Source organism: Oryctolagus cuniculus, chromosome 16 (assembly GCF_964237555.1).
Source record: "Oryctolagus cuniculus chromosome 16, mOryCun1.1, whole genome shotgun sequence".
In the NCBI taxonomy this organism is placed as follows: Eukaryota; Metazoa; Chordata; class Mammalia; order Lagomorpha; family Leporidae; genus Oryctolagus; species Oryctolagus cuniculus.
This window is the reverse complement of record NC_091447.1, coordinates 47,055,483-47,069,711: the sequence shown is the minus strand read 5'-3', so window position 1 is coordinate 47,069,711 and position 14,229 is coordinate 47,055,483. Positions and strand designations below refer to the sequence as shown.

At 45.6% G+C, this 14,229-nt stretch overlaps 1 long non-coding RNA gene across 3 annotated transcripts; it reads left to right on the top strand.

Moving 5' to 3' along the window:
• Positions 1 to 5,034: 5,034 nt before the first annotated feature.
• LOC108177201 (uncharacterized) lies at positions 5,035 to 13,440 on the top strand. 3 transcript variants are annotated; one of them, XR_011383226.1, is made up of 3 exons: positions 5,035 to 5,271; positions 5,596 to 11,887; positions 13,187 to 13,440. It is a non-coding gene; the product is annotated as an uncharacterized lncRNA (long non-coding RNA). The 3 variants fall into 3 exon arrangements; XR_011383227.1 differs by adding an exon at positions 13,042 to 13,101 and having other exon boundaries at positions 5,035 to 11,887; XR_001794001.3 differs by having other exon boundaries at positions 5,035 to 11,887.
• Positions 13,441 to 14,229: the final 789 nt, after the last annotated feature.

The following is a 14,229-nucleotide window of genomic DNA, read 5'->3' as shown; positions in this document are numbered from 1 at the left end:
CTGTGAACAGTGATGTAATAAACACAGAAATGCAAGTATCTCTTTGACATAGTCATTTCATTTTTTCTGGCTATACACTTAGTAGTAACATCATTGGATCATGCAGTTCTATTTCTAGATTATTGAGGAGGTTCCATACTGTTTCACATAATTATACTAATTTATATTCCCTACCAACAACGTATGAGATTTCTCCTTTCTCCAAATTCTACTTTTTGTCTTTTTGATAATAGCCCTTCTTACTGGGGTAGGATGATATCCCGTTGTGTTTTTAAAAAGTAATTTTTTGTTTATTTATTTTCATTTTACTTGAAAAGCAGAAAGAGATCTTGCATCACTCCCTAGATGTCTGCAACACTCAGAGCTGGGCCAGGCCAAAGCCAGGAGGCCAACACTCTACCCAGGTCTCCCAGGTGGGAGGCAAGGACCCAGGCACTTGAGTGATCGCCTGCTGCCTCCTAGGCTGAGCAGTGTGGGGAGACTGATTCAGACACAGAGGGGTCAGGACTTGAACCAGGCACTCCCATATAGGATGCAGGGGTCCAAGTGGCGACTTGGCCTCTGTGCCAAATGCCTGCCCCTCTTTGATGTTTTGCTTTATATTTCCTTGCTGATTAATGGTGTTTGATGTTTTTACATATCCCTGTAGCCAGTGTATCTATCTTCTTTTGAGAAATGTCTATTCAAGTTGTTTTCCCTGAATATACAGTGATTTATTTATCAATTTCCCTGTAGATGGGCACTTGAGTTGGTTCCTGTCTTAACTGTAATGAAAGATCAACAATGAAAATCATTTAGCTATTACTTTTTGCACAAGTGCAAGCATATATACAAGATAAACACACGGAAGTAAATTTGCGTAGTTAAGGGCATATGCGGTTGTCATGTTGACAGATAGTAAAAGTTATCTTCCATTAGGATGAACTTGATTGCAACGTATGAGAGTGCTTATATTCCCTACTGGACAATTGACTGTTGGCACAATTTAAAATTCTGACAATGTAATAAGTATAAATCGAGTCCTCTTCACTCATGTTTCTCTCTTTATGAATAAGGTTGAGATCTACAGTTGAATTTTGAACAGATCTCCTGAATTCTTGATAAATATGCCCCTTGGGCTCTCATAATTTTGGGCACTATGAAGCCCTATAGGGGCTACGCAGAAGGTCAGCCCCCACCCCCAGCCATACAAGCCTTCTGATACCAGTGACTGTTTGAATGTTAAGATGACACAGCCCAGAGGTACAATTAACCTGCATTTTTCTATTTGTCTTAGAGTGAGGATTTTATCAATATTTATCTCTCCATTGACTGAACTGTAAGACTACTAACTTATATATTCTAAAACAGCCAGTCTTATGGAATCATTTGTCTCTACTGGTGATTCTAAGTGCTTTCTCTCTCCTGTGTCCATTCTTTGGAATCGTGACTGAGGGATGTTGCTTTCTCACTCCATTTCCCTCACACAGAAGACCAAAGCTGGAGGACTTGCTTGGCATTCAGCCAACATTCAGGAGACGCTGTGTGCCGGTTCTGCTCAAGGCACCCACCGAAGGCAGATGTTTGCCTGCTCTGGTGCGAGTAGGAAGGAGCGTGCACCTATAGCACACTTTGTGCTGTCTCTCACAAGGTCGAGAGTGGCAGCTGGCTCACTGCTTCCAGGATCTGCCCTTGCGTTGCTGTGTTAGGCGGGTCCTTTCGTGTTTACGAACCCCCGGTTTTTTGTCTGTGAAAATGAATGTTGTACAGTAGATGATATTGGACACCCCTTGTAGTTTAAGCAGTCTGAGATCTTAAGGTCCATATACTGCTTTTACAATAAAACAAAATCCTGTGGATTAGCTTGCTAACAGAGATGGTGGTGAGGCTCTTTCGGGACATTCAAGTAATCATTCTTTTTTGCCAGGTAGAAGTAGGTAGAAATCATTCTTGTTTCAGGAAGAGGTAAAAAGACATATTTTCCACAGTTATATTTTAGAATTTATCATTTTAATAAACATTTGCATTTGATAAAAATCCCAGGACCTTAACTAGTCAACATTTATGATACACTATCGTTCTATTTCTGAGTGAGTGCAATGCTACAGAAATACAAATCTCAACAGAAAGCTTTTTTTTTTTTTTTAAACAGGCAGAGTGGACAGTGAGAGAGAGAGACAGAGAGAAAGGTCTTCCTTTGCCGTTGGTTCACCCTCCAATGGCCGCCGCGGCCGGCACGCTGTGGCTGGCGCACCGCGCTGATCTGAAGGCAGGAGCCAGGTGCTTCTCCTGTCTCCCATGGGGTACAGGGCCCAAGCAAGCACTTGGGCCATCCTCCGCTGTACTCCCTGGCCACAGTAGAGAGCTGGCCTGGAAGAGGGGCAACCTGGACAGAATCCGGCGCCCCGACTGGGACTAGAACCTGGTGTGCCGGCGCTGCAAGGTGGAGGATTAGCCTAGCGAGCTGCGGCACCGGCCAACAGAGAGCTTTAATCACAGATTCTGCAGAGGCCAGAAGTGCCTAGAGAGTAGATGTGAGAAATAAACTCGTGACGCTGGCCTAGGGACCACAGGTCCCCGCTGCCAAAGGACCGTGACCCCCGGGTCGGAGCATCTAGCGGTGTAAGTCCTGGTCTAGAGCGAGCTTTCCTGCCCGTGCACGCGGAGGCAGCGAGTTTATTTTCTCATGTGCTCAGGAGCATCCCACAATCATTTCCTCAGGCCGGCCTCGCCTCCTCTCTGGCTACCGCCCTCTTCTGCTCCCGGCATCGCTTGCGCTGGAGTGTTCTTCAGGTTGGCCAGCTCCACCTGCCATGGCTGCAGGTCCAACTGTAAGAAACTTACTGTAGTTCAGTGACTTTAATCAAATTTTCAAACAAGGTGAATAACATTGGTTATATCTAAGGTAAAATATTAAGATGAATGGTATTGACCTACCATGTGCCACTTTAGATACATAATTAGTAGCTCTTTATTAGTTTCAAATTAACATGATTGATTGGAAACAAAATGGATTGTTGGAGTCTTCTGTTTTAAATATCAGCTCCATCAGTTACCATTTTTAATTTATCAATTTTATCATTTATATGCATGTGTTTTAAAAAAGATTTATGTATTTATTTGGAAGGCAGAGTTAGAGAGAGAGAGAGGGAGGAAAAGAGAGGGAGGAAGGGAGGGAGAGGGAGGGAGGGAGGGAGAGATCTTCTATCCACAGGTTCACCCCCCAAATGGCTGCAAAGGGGGGTTTGCAAAATGGGCTATGCTGAAGCCAAGAGCCTAGAACTCCATCTGGTCCCCCAGCTGGGTATAGGGCCCAAGCACTCAGGTCTTCTTCCGCTGCTTTCCTAGGTGCATGGGTAGGGAGCTGGGTCGGAAGTGGAGCAGCCAAGACTCAAACTGGCACTCACATGGGACGTGGGCTTCCCAGGCTGCGGCTGAGCCCACGGCTCCACAAGGCTGGCTCAGTTTCCTTATTTCTCAAGGGAGCTGTCTGATAACTCTCAAATAGCTATGACGTTAGACATAACATATGAGTACGCCAGCGATCTAAACGCAGTAGGTTCTCAGTAAGCATTAGCTTTATCATTATTACTGTGGGCTACCAGATAAAGTACCATTGGCAGTTTTTCCTCTGGATTTTTCATATTATTGCAAAGATTGGGAAATTAAGTCTTACTGCTTTGCTGTATTTCTTGTTGGTACTTGCGAAATGCGTGTGACTCTTTGGAAACATCTGGCAGCTTATGTGATGAGTACTGGACAGATGTGCAGGGGGGTGGGAACTGGCCACGGTGCACACAAAGTGGCACGTGTCTTCCTCACACGGCCACAACAGAACTCTAAGCAACGCTTGGATCTCCTGATTGCTGTGCTCAAATTCCCTGCCCCAAAACATCTGCACTGTATTTGGCTCAAAGGCTTGGCTTTTGTGAACACGCCTTAGGGAGAAAAGAACTGTCTTTACAGCCGAAGTCGCCTACAGTCTGCAGGGGCAGCAGAAGGGGCTGGCGGTGGCCGCAGCGGCACTGCCGAGCACGGCCTCCAGATGGCGCTGGCGCACCGCAGTGGGGACGCAGGTGTCCCCAGGAGACCGCAGTACAGTCCTGGGTGATTTAATAGCCTGTACACGGAGGAGTCAGAATTGCAATTCCAATTAACTGGAGTTATTAATTATGCTCTCACGTAAATGCCTAACTCATATTTTAAAGACAGTGTAGACTTTTTTCTTTAAATTAAAGGCCATCATTGCTCCAATATAGGAGAGCACATAGCGAGGTACCGTGGAGCAAAGCGATCTTTCAAAGCAGAGCCTTCTCGTGCGGTTGGTCTTTCAGGGTCTCAGGAGCCGCGACTTTGTGGCTGGAGAGAGCAGCCCGGGGCTCTGGTCCGGATCGGGAACTGCAGGTGCCCCTCCTGCACGGCCTGCGCGTCCTTGGGCAGGATGTCTGCCCTCTGAGTGTGGGTGCACAGCATCGCACGCCTCCTTGGGTGTCTGTGAAGATGAACCGGATCCAGTTGCGGTAAAGCGTGTGGCTCTGAGCCGGACACACAGTGATGGGTACACTGGGAGCCCGAAGGGGTTGGCTGGTATCACCCTTCGTCATCCCAGGCCGGGGGAGTGGCCGGGCCTCCTCCCAGCTCTCCACACCTTGCTCCTGAAGTGGAAGGGGGTGCCTGTCCAGTTCTCCCTGGGTGGAAGGGAAGTGACTGGCAAGCCCAGGGTGTGGTCCCAGCACAGCCCCCTAGCCCTGCTAGAGAGACTTCTGGGGCTTTCTGGAAATCCATCGCAGCCGACTCATCAACAGCTGGTTTCCAGAGAGGAGGCAAAGAGGAAGTTTGTTTCCTCAGTCCTAGTACCAGAGCTTTGCGCAACTTGATTCTGGTCAAAACCCGTGCCCTAATTAGTGCCTGCCAAGGGGATCATGGGATGTGACATTTAGAATAGTTTTTCTGTAAGAAACGGGAAGGAAATGTGCAGTAGTTACGTCAGCGTGGCCTCCTGGAAACAGTAAACCAGTAAAAGTGCAGCAAGGATGAGTTCTTTGAAAAAAAATCCCACGGTCCTCCTCGTCCTGTCTTCCAGACCTTGTTGTTTGTTTATTTTTCCACGTCATGAGCTTGCAGCTGCAGTTAACTGAGGAACACACACGGACAGTGATGGCAGAGAACCCCAGAAGTAGAACTCTGAGTGTTTTACCCAGGAACCCATGTCTTTAGCTGAAAATGAATGTAAACTGTGTGCACGGCTGATTCTTACCTGGAGATGGCCCCAGAGCTGTGCAAGGACTTCAGGTGCGTCCTGTTCTCCGTGCCCCAGAAACGGAAGCCGTGGGGACCCCGCGCTGTCTCCTGCACTCAGCGCCCGAGCCACAGCGCTGTGGGGCTCATCTGGGGAGGAGGGAGCCCCTCCCCTAGATCAAGGCTGCACCCCAGGTGCTGCAGTTCCACAGCCCTGCGGTGGCTGTGCTGGGGGAGGAGTCGTCCTGCACCTGGCACTGGGTCACTGGCCCCGCTCCTGCCCAGCTCCTGCCCTGCCACAATCTCGGTGGTCCCCAGGGACCTGTGGTGGGACCCCTCCTCTGACCCTAAGAGGCAGGAGTTTTGTTTCTTGCCCAGGCCAGCGAAGTCTTCTGGTGCACTCGGGCAAGGTGCGCGCGATGGACACCACTCTCGGCCCATGGTTTGATGACTCTGGACACGGCACGTCGGCGTCAATGCAGGAATCCCTGCAGATCCCTCTCTGGACAGCAAGGCGAGTTCACTCACTGAGATCGCAGCTGGTCTGTGCCTGTTCCATGCCGGATCCGAGGCAGGCAGGTAGCCTGTGCCGCCGTACATGGATGGGGGAGAGAGGGGCAGACCAAGAGGCTGTTCCACTGCCTCACGCTAGGAGTGCCTGGGCGGTGTTTGGTGATGAGTGAGTTGGGCAGGTACCGTGCTGGGCTGAGGAAAGAGGAGGCAGAAATCTCAGTTTCTGTTTTTGGCAAGACCTTGGTCCCAGCATTACACATTACAGAGCAACCTCTCCAACAAAAATCATGGGAACTTGGACACTGAATTCCCAAATCCACTCTGTTGGGGAGTTGTTTTCAAGGATCTAGGGGCCAATTCACAGTATCCATGATGACTCAGAAGGAATAGTTTTTCCTTACCAGTTTCTATCTCTCCCTGGACTTCCCATGACTAGAGCTTAACTGTGCTTCTAAAATATGAGGCACAACCGTAAGGAAAGAGGCAGTGTTCCTTTTTGTATCCAACTGGAAGGAGGAAGAAGAGGGTTGTTTAGGATTTAGAGATTTCAGAGTTCCTGATTTATTGTATGAATTCCTGGTATGTGTGATTGAAAAAACTTTGGTACTGTCTGAATTTATAGCTTTGGAAATACAGTTTCTAAAATAGGAGGTGTCATTGTTCCTAATGGTGCAATTCTCAAAACAAAAGTCAATATTGATATGTTAGGATGTAGGCTTTTAGGATAATGTCATTTTTGAAAATGAGGTTATTGGTTTCCCACCGTTCTCTCAAGGGTAATGCTAATTTTATTGATTTATGGAAAATATTTATTTATTTATTTGAAAGGCAGTTACAGAGAGAGAGGGAGGGAAGAGGGGAGGCAGAGAGAGAGAGAGAGAGAGAGAGAGAGAGATATCTTTTATCTGCTGGTTCACTCCCCAAATGGCTGCAATAGGTGGAGCTGTGCCAATCTGGAGCCAGGAGCCGGGAACTTCCTCTGGGTCTCCCATGTGAGTGCAGGGGCCCAAGGACTTTGGCCATTTCCTCTGCCTTCCCAGGAGCATTAGCAGGGAGCTGGGTTGGAAGTGGAGCAGCTGGGACTTGAACCAGCCTCCATGTGGGGTGCGGGTACTGTAGGCAGTGGCTTTACTCAACATACCACAGCACTGACCACAGGTGATGGTTATTTTACATTAACTTTGTAGCATGTTACTCTTGCTGTTTTGAAGGAGGTGCCAAATGCTGAGAAGACAACAGGGTACCATCTAGAATGCAGGGAGAAACAGAATCACTAGTTTACAGTAGCTACAAGAAGCGGTGGGGGCCATCCCAGGAGTTGACTTGTTGTCTGTTGAGAGCAACTGAATACAAGTACAGTCAGGTACCACAAAGCAACATGTCACTCTACTGTGGCTTGTTGAGTTTATGATTATGATAGTGGTCCTGGAGGATTATAAGGCAAGTGGCAGAATTTCTGCCACCTGGTGATGTTGTAGCCACTGTTACACTGGCGCCTGAAGTGTGACCCTCGTGTGTGTAGTGCTGCTGGTGCGACCAGCCTGCACCATCGGTGTGCAAGCATGCAGCACATACTGCAGTATTGCATCATGGTAAAATGACTGTGTTCCTGCTTTATGTATTTATGAGGGTTTTTATTGTCATTGTGGAGTGCACGCACTCAAAAATACAGTTGACTGTGACACTGAGCCAGGTGGGGCTGGCAGCAGTCTCATTGCGGCTCTTCTGTGTCTCTTGTGTTTAAATAAGTGTGCTCGGTGATGTTCACGCAGTGGCTAAATCGCCCAACAAAGGATTTCTCAGAATGTGTCCCCGTCACTAAGTGACAAGATTGTGTGTGTGTGTGTGTGTGCATTCCTGTGTGCCACAATGTATAATGCGTTTCTGCTCTGTTTATTAAGTCTTTAAAAATGCTAAAATATGAAGAAAAGTGTACTCATTCGTAGCATGAAGCAACCCCCTGGGAAAACCCTTCAAAACTTGGTCTTCATCACAGCACCCTGGAAGTGTCAAGTCATTCATCATGTGTAATTAATACATTCCTTCTTCCCTTTCCTCCCTGAGCCCAGGCATTGCAAAATGAGTCATGTAGTTCTGTAGTAAATAACACTGTTTTCAGCAATTTGTTTCCATGTCTGGACAGATGTATCGTTTAATTTGTCAATTCTGAAAATGTATTTATTCTGTTCAGTTTTTGGTTTTGCATGCAAACATGCATACCTGCTACTGCAAATGCAGAATACAAAATATTCATTTTGTGACATAAAAATAACATTGTTTTATTACATATATTTCATTTCAAAGTGACAATGCACTTTATCAAAAGGATTACAGAAGTTGAGTAAGATGGAATAGCTTTATGAAATTCAGAAAAGTCTTCTATTGGAGAAGGGTCCCAGGATTGATGGAAATATGCAGTTTATTCAATTTTGTGTTTGCGCAGAGGTCACTGGGCAGTTATTTCCTTCCTTCAGAGAGGTTTAAATTAGAAGTGTATTTTAGCACTGAATGTGTTAGGCTGACATGCAGATCATGTACTCAGTCAATGCACAGCTATTTCAAGCCAATTTTGGATCATCTTCCCTTAGGGGAAGTAGCATTTGTGTAGATAATCCACACGTATTTGTTCTAGCATCTTAATGTGTGTTTAGTGGCTTATTTTATTATCAGTGGTTTTATTGAAATGTGGGAATTCACAATTTTATACACAGTTCTCCAGTCATTTAACTCAGCTAGTTTTTTTTTTTTTTTTGGCGTCCTAATCCATGCTGGAATTTGATAGTGTTATTTCTTAGAGAAGTACAAATGACCGATATAAAGTAAGCACTATCTTTTACTGGCTTCACCATGTAGGAGTGAGTGATAAAATATTTTAGCTGAATATGGCTAGCAAAAAAGCTCAAATGCAAATATGGCAGAAAAATAGCTGGCAAATGATTTTATTAATTTCTCTTTTATTCCTGGCAGTAAAAGTCTGAAGGTAAAACAGATTCTCACATTGCTAACATTTGTCCATGAATAATTAAAAGGTAGCTATATTATTTTTAAAGTTCTTTTCAGCCTTCAAGGCAAATGAAAAATAAAAGGTTGTAGGTAACTGAAGCAGTTACTTGAATTGCTCTGTCAAAAAATTCCAACCACTTTTATGTGTACTACATAACTGAGGCAAAGGGAGATCCCTGAATTGAAAGATCAATAATTCTTTTGGTTTTGTGAATGTGGTTAATATTTATCTGTGTCTGAAAAAGTCTTCTCTTTTTCAATAAGCTCTATTCTCTGTTAATTCCAGAAGAAGCTCTGTTGGTTTTAGAGAAAGAGGTGAGTTAAATCCAGTGTCTTTTTTTAATCTTCAGAACAGACCATCTAGATGACAAATATTATCAACTACTTTTTACTGAGGGATGCAACTAGATTTTATAAGCTCCTTAAAAATTACAATGTGTTGAGTTATTTGCTCAAGTGGAGAGGTAGGCACTGAGCTGCCGAGCCAAATGGTTTTTCCTTTCTTTAAACATTCTTTTATTTGAAATGCAGAGTTACAGAGAGAGATCTTCCATTTGCTGGCTCCATTCCCCAAATGACTGCAATGGTAGGGACTGGGTCAGGCTGAAGCCAGGAGCCAGGAGCCAGGAGCCAGGAGCCAGGGGCTCCATCTAGGCCACACACACGGGTGGCAGAGGTCCAAATACTTGGTTCATCTTCTGCTGCTTTTAGGCCGTTAGCAGGGAGTGGGTTTGGAAGTGGAGCAGTAAAGACTTGAACCAGCACTCATATGGGATGCTGGTGTTGTAAGCAGCAGCTTAATCCACTTCGCCACAATGCCAGCCCATCAGATGGGTTTTTGGTGATGAACTAAATCCTCCTTGGCATCTCCACAGCCGTGATTTATAGGTCTCCCTGTGGGAGGTGAGGAACTAGAAGATATTCTTCCGTAACCTTCGCTGCACTCTAGACCACGTGACGGGATTCAGCTCATGGTCCCAGTGTTCCACTTAAGACGGATGTGTCTGAGCGTTTGGTCCAGGACCAAGGCAGGGAGAAGCAGGCAGACCTGGTTTTACTGGGCTTTGCTTTATTGAGCCTCACCGACTGAAGGTTGGTGGTAACCCTGAACCAAACAAGTCTGTCAGTGCCATTTTGACCAGCATGCACTCAGTTCATGTATCAGGGTCATACTGGGAGTTTTTAAAATAAGCATGCACTTTATTTTTAGCCTAGTTCTATTGCGTGCCTAGTAAGTTATGGTATAGTATAAACATAAATTTTACATGCACTCGGGGAGAAACCCACATGATGTGGAACCAAACCTGCAACATCTCCAAGGTATGCTTGTAGGTAGAAGCTACATTGCCATTCCTAAGAACACAGGCAGTGCACAATTACTTAAAGGAAGACATGTAAAACAGGAAGTCTTTGTCTTCGCCTCTGAACAGTCCTGTTCAATGCTACTGTCCCTTCCACATGGCCATCTTGCTAGGGGTGGAATCACACTTGGGTTTCCACGGGACAGTCTGATGTATTTATAAGACCCAGAATTTCGGGCAGCTGTAAAAGAGGGCATGCAGCCTGGCTTTCCTCTTTTAAATCATTCTCTTTGGAAGCCTTTAGAAATTGCTTCTGTTAATTTCAGCAGTGAAATTTCGTGAGTTTCTGGCCTGTGGCTTCCATGAAAGCCTCTTGCCCTTATTCACAAAGAACCCTAGTTCAGCAATGATATGAACTCTTCTTTTTCCCCTCCCCCCGTAAGTGACATACTTTTAAATGTGCAAGTGCCAGCTTCCAAATTTCCGTAACTCCTGAATGAATGTCACAGAGGACACACACCCGGAATGCCTGCATGACCCCAGTTTATTTCCTGTAGCCCATCTGCACTCACACGTTGCTGATGAAAAAGAAAGAACAGCTTGCTGCATTTAGGAATCTCAGTTGTAGGGATGAGCGGAGGTTCAGGGGAAAAGCTGCATACACTGGAGTCATACAAAAAGTAGACTGCTGAGAGCGTCTTTGGAAATGTGAGCCTTAGAACAAAGGGGCTGATTTTGCCATGGTGCTGAAGTTGCAGTGGGTCAGCTCCCGCAGCTTTGATTACTGCTTAGAACTTCAGAATTCAGATGCTAGGAAAATGCAGGAGCCATCTATCACATGTGCATTAAAAAAAGACATGTGTCTTCGAAGGGAAAAACTACTGGGTGTCTCTAGATACAAAATGCATATTCATTTATTTATATTTAAGTAGGGCTTTCAATAACCATTGGCATTCAAAAACTGAAAGAGATGGAAATTGCATAATTTAATCTAATTTTTTAATCTTCCAAGAATAGAAAAAAAATGTTTATTGAGACAGGACAGCTCAATAGCACATTATATAATACCACAGCTTACACAGTAAAGCAGTTTTGACTTAGGAAATTAGTTTTGTGTAAGCCCAGCCGTTAGTATCACCTGTGGGGGACTGATGTGTTCCACGGTTCGTCCTGAAGATTCACGGTAGTGAGATTTCTGCGCATGAGGTCGAGGAGAGTTCAGGGGCTCCGGTTCAACCCTGACCTCACCAGGATGCCAGAGGTGGCAGCAACGGTGTCGGGGGGTGGGGGGGAGCAGACGCGATTCCTCCCCTACAACAGGTTAACGGCTAACAATCAGGAAATTTCCCAGCTGAAAATTTCAGAGTGAGTTAAGTCAAAAAATAGACAAGTAGACTATGCCGCTTTCATATTCCCCTGGGGAATGGCTGCTTCTTCTAAACATTTCTTTCTATTTTTTAATATTGTATCCCTAGAAGAGGGAAGTTAATCAGTAGCAAAGAAATTTGGTTTTTCATCGGACCCTGCCTGTTTCGCTCATGCTTTCATTGGAAATACTTTTAACTTGTTGTTGTTTTTAAAATAATGCTATCTGGTGATGTTACCGTGGTAACCATGCCTTGGCAACCAACCCTGAGTACTGCCCAAATGGTATTCACAAACTGGAGCATGGAGCAGTGAGTCCCAGAGCCTGCCCTATTCTCACCTGGGGACTCTCCCAACAATGAGCAGAATGAGAAGATGCTAAGCTGGAGAAAGGATGTTATCTTGAGTGGAGACACAGAAGAGCCCAAAGGACTAAAAAAAATGTGCTGGAAGTTCATTTCCTTGAAGCAAACATGGACTTTTTAAAGGTAATCAGAAGGGGCCAGCGCTGTGGTGTAGTGGGTAGAGCACTGCCTGCTGTGCCACCGGCACCCCATATGGGAGCAGGTTCGAGTCCCGGCTGCTCCTCTTCTGATCCAGCTCTCTGCCATGGCCTGGGAAAGCAGTAGAAGATGGCCCATGTCCTTGGGCCCCTGTACCCATGAGGGAGACCTAGAAGAAGCTCCTGGCTCCTGGCTCCAGATTAGCCCTGCTCTGGCCATTGCAGCCACTTGGGGAGTGAGCCAGCAGATGAAGACCTCTGCTTATCTCTGTTCCTCTACCTTTCAAATAAATAAATAAATCTTAAAAAAAAAGGTAACCAGAAAATCTATGCTTGTGGTGGTAGCACTGGCTGCTCAGAAAGTAATTCTAGTAATTCTACAGAACTGACCCAGTTAGGAGATGGGGCTGAGCGAGGAGAGTGTGCCTAATATGGACAGTCTCAATTTTCTTTTTTAAACAGACTTTTTTTTAAGATTTATTTATTTATTTATTTATTTAGAAAGGCAGAGAGAGAAAGAGAGACAAGTCTTTCATCCTCTGGCTCACTCTCCAAATAGCTGCAATGACCAGAGCTCAGCTGATCCAAAGCCAGGAGCCAGGAGCCAGGAGCGTCTTCCAGGTCTCCCACAGGGGTGCAGGGGCCCAAGCACTCAGGCCTTCTTCCACTGCTTTTCCAGGCCATAGCAGAGAGCTGGACTGGAAGTGGAGCAGCTGGGACTCAAACCAGAATCCTTATGGGATGCCAGCACTGCAGGCTGCAGCATTACCAGCTATGTCACAGTGCTGGCCCCCAGACTCAATTTTAAGGTTACATTTTAGTGATTGTGTTTATGCACGCACATGTGTGTGCATGCACAACACACGCATGCACGTGGCTGCACACATGTGTATGCACATGTGTGTATGCAACATGTGTGTGAATACACATATGTATGCAACATTGTATGTGTGCTCATGTGTGTGTGTGTATAGTGATCTGCTCGAGTTAGACTGAGTGCAACTGTCTGTGTTTGATAGAAGGTTGGTGTTCCCTTTTCTTGCAAGCAGTATTTGTTTTTGGCTAAAATTCAGGAGTAATTTTAAAATAGTTAGTAAAGCAGTCAAGATTTTAATTTATTAATTAGTTAATTGATTGTAGTGTTTGGACTCTGGCGAGAAGGCTGGAGGCGCTTGGTTATTTCCTAAGGAGAGCTCTCCAGTAAGTAGATGTCTCTTTATTCTTCCTCCCCTCCATCTTGGGAATCTGTTTTCTTCTCCTTTTGACCACTGACACTGCTTTTCAGTTTCAGCTCTTCCCACCTTTCTCCTGACGGCCGTTGGTGTTCTGGTTGCAGCCTGGAATGCGTCCTTCTATGCTTGGGGGCAACCGACTGGTCTCTAAGGCTGGACTGATCATGGCACTGACCTGCCGCCTTGAATGGCTTCTGACCACTGTGGAGAACAAACTCGCACTTCGCCCCTCATGATCCGTCCCTGCCTGGTTCTGGCTTCATAATTTGCCCTGCACTGTGAATAAATCTCACCTGCTTCCTGGATCCGTCTGATTTCACGTTTCCCCTCCTTGGTGGGCCCGGAACCCTGTCTGTTTACCTGCCCTCTTCCCTCCAGCTAGCAAACCCCAGGAGAGCAGTTAAGAAAAGAACCGTTTCACTGGGTGCTTGTTATTTATTCAAGTAGCAATTTTCCAGAAAATCGTTTCTCCTTTAATTTTTAGGTCAGTTTATATGAAGTGAAACACACTCTTTCTCCATTTTGTTAGAGAAGTCAATTTTATTTGTTGGGGCACATTAAGGTCTATTAATAAAATTTTATCCTAATGACAGTGTTATTTACATGAAAACAATATAAAATGTACTGTATCTTGTTGAGAAAAACATGTATATGTTTGCAATTTTTTAAAAAAATTTATTTTAGTTGAAAGGCAGAGTTACAGAGAGGGAAATGCAGAAGCAGAGAGAGAGAGAGAGAGAGAGAGAGAACGAGTGATATCTTCCATCTGGTTCATTCCCCAAATGACTGTGACAGCTGGAGCTGAGCCAGTACAAAGCCAGGAGCCAGGAGCTCCTTCCTGGTCTCCCATGTGAGTGCAGGGGCACAAGGACTTGGGCCATCTTCTACTGCTTTCCCATGCACTTTAACAGGGAGCTGGATCTGAAGTGGAGCAGCTGGGACTTGAACCAGCACCCATATGGGTTGCTGGGGCTGTAGCTGGTCGCTTAACCCGCTGCGCCACAGTGCTGGTTCTTACATTTGCAATGTGTTTAAAAAATCTTATCAAGCCAGGAAACTCAGTGTGAAGTAGTCCTCATCTGTGGTTCTGTTGGAG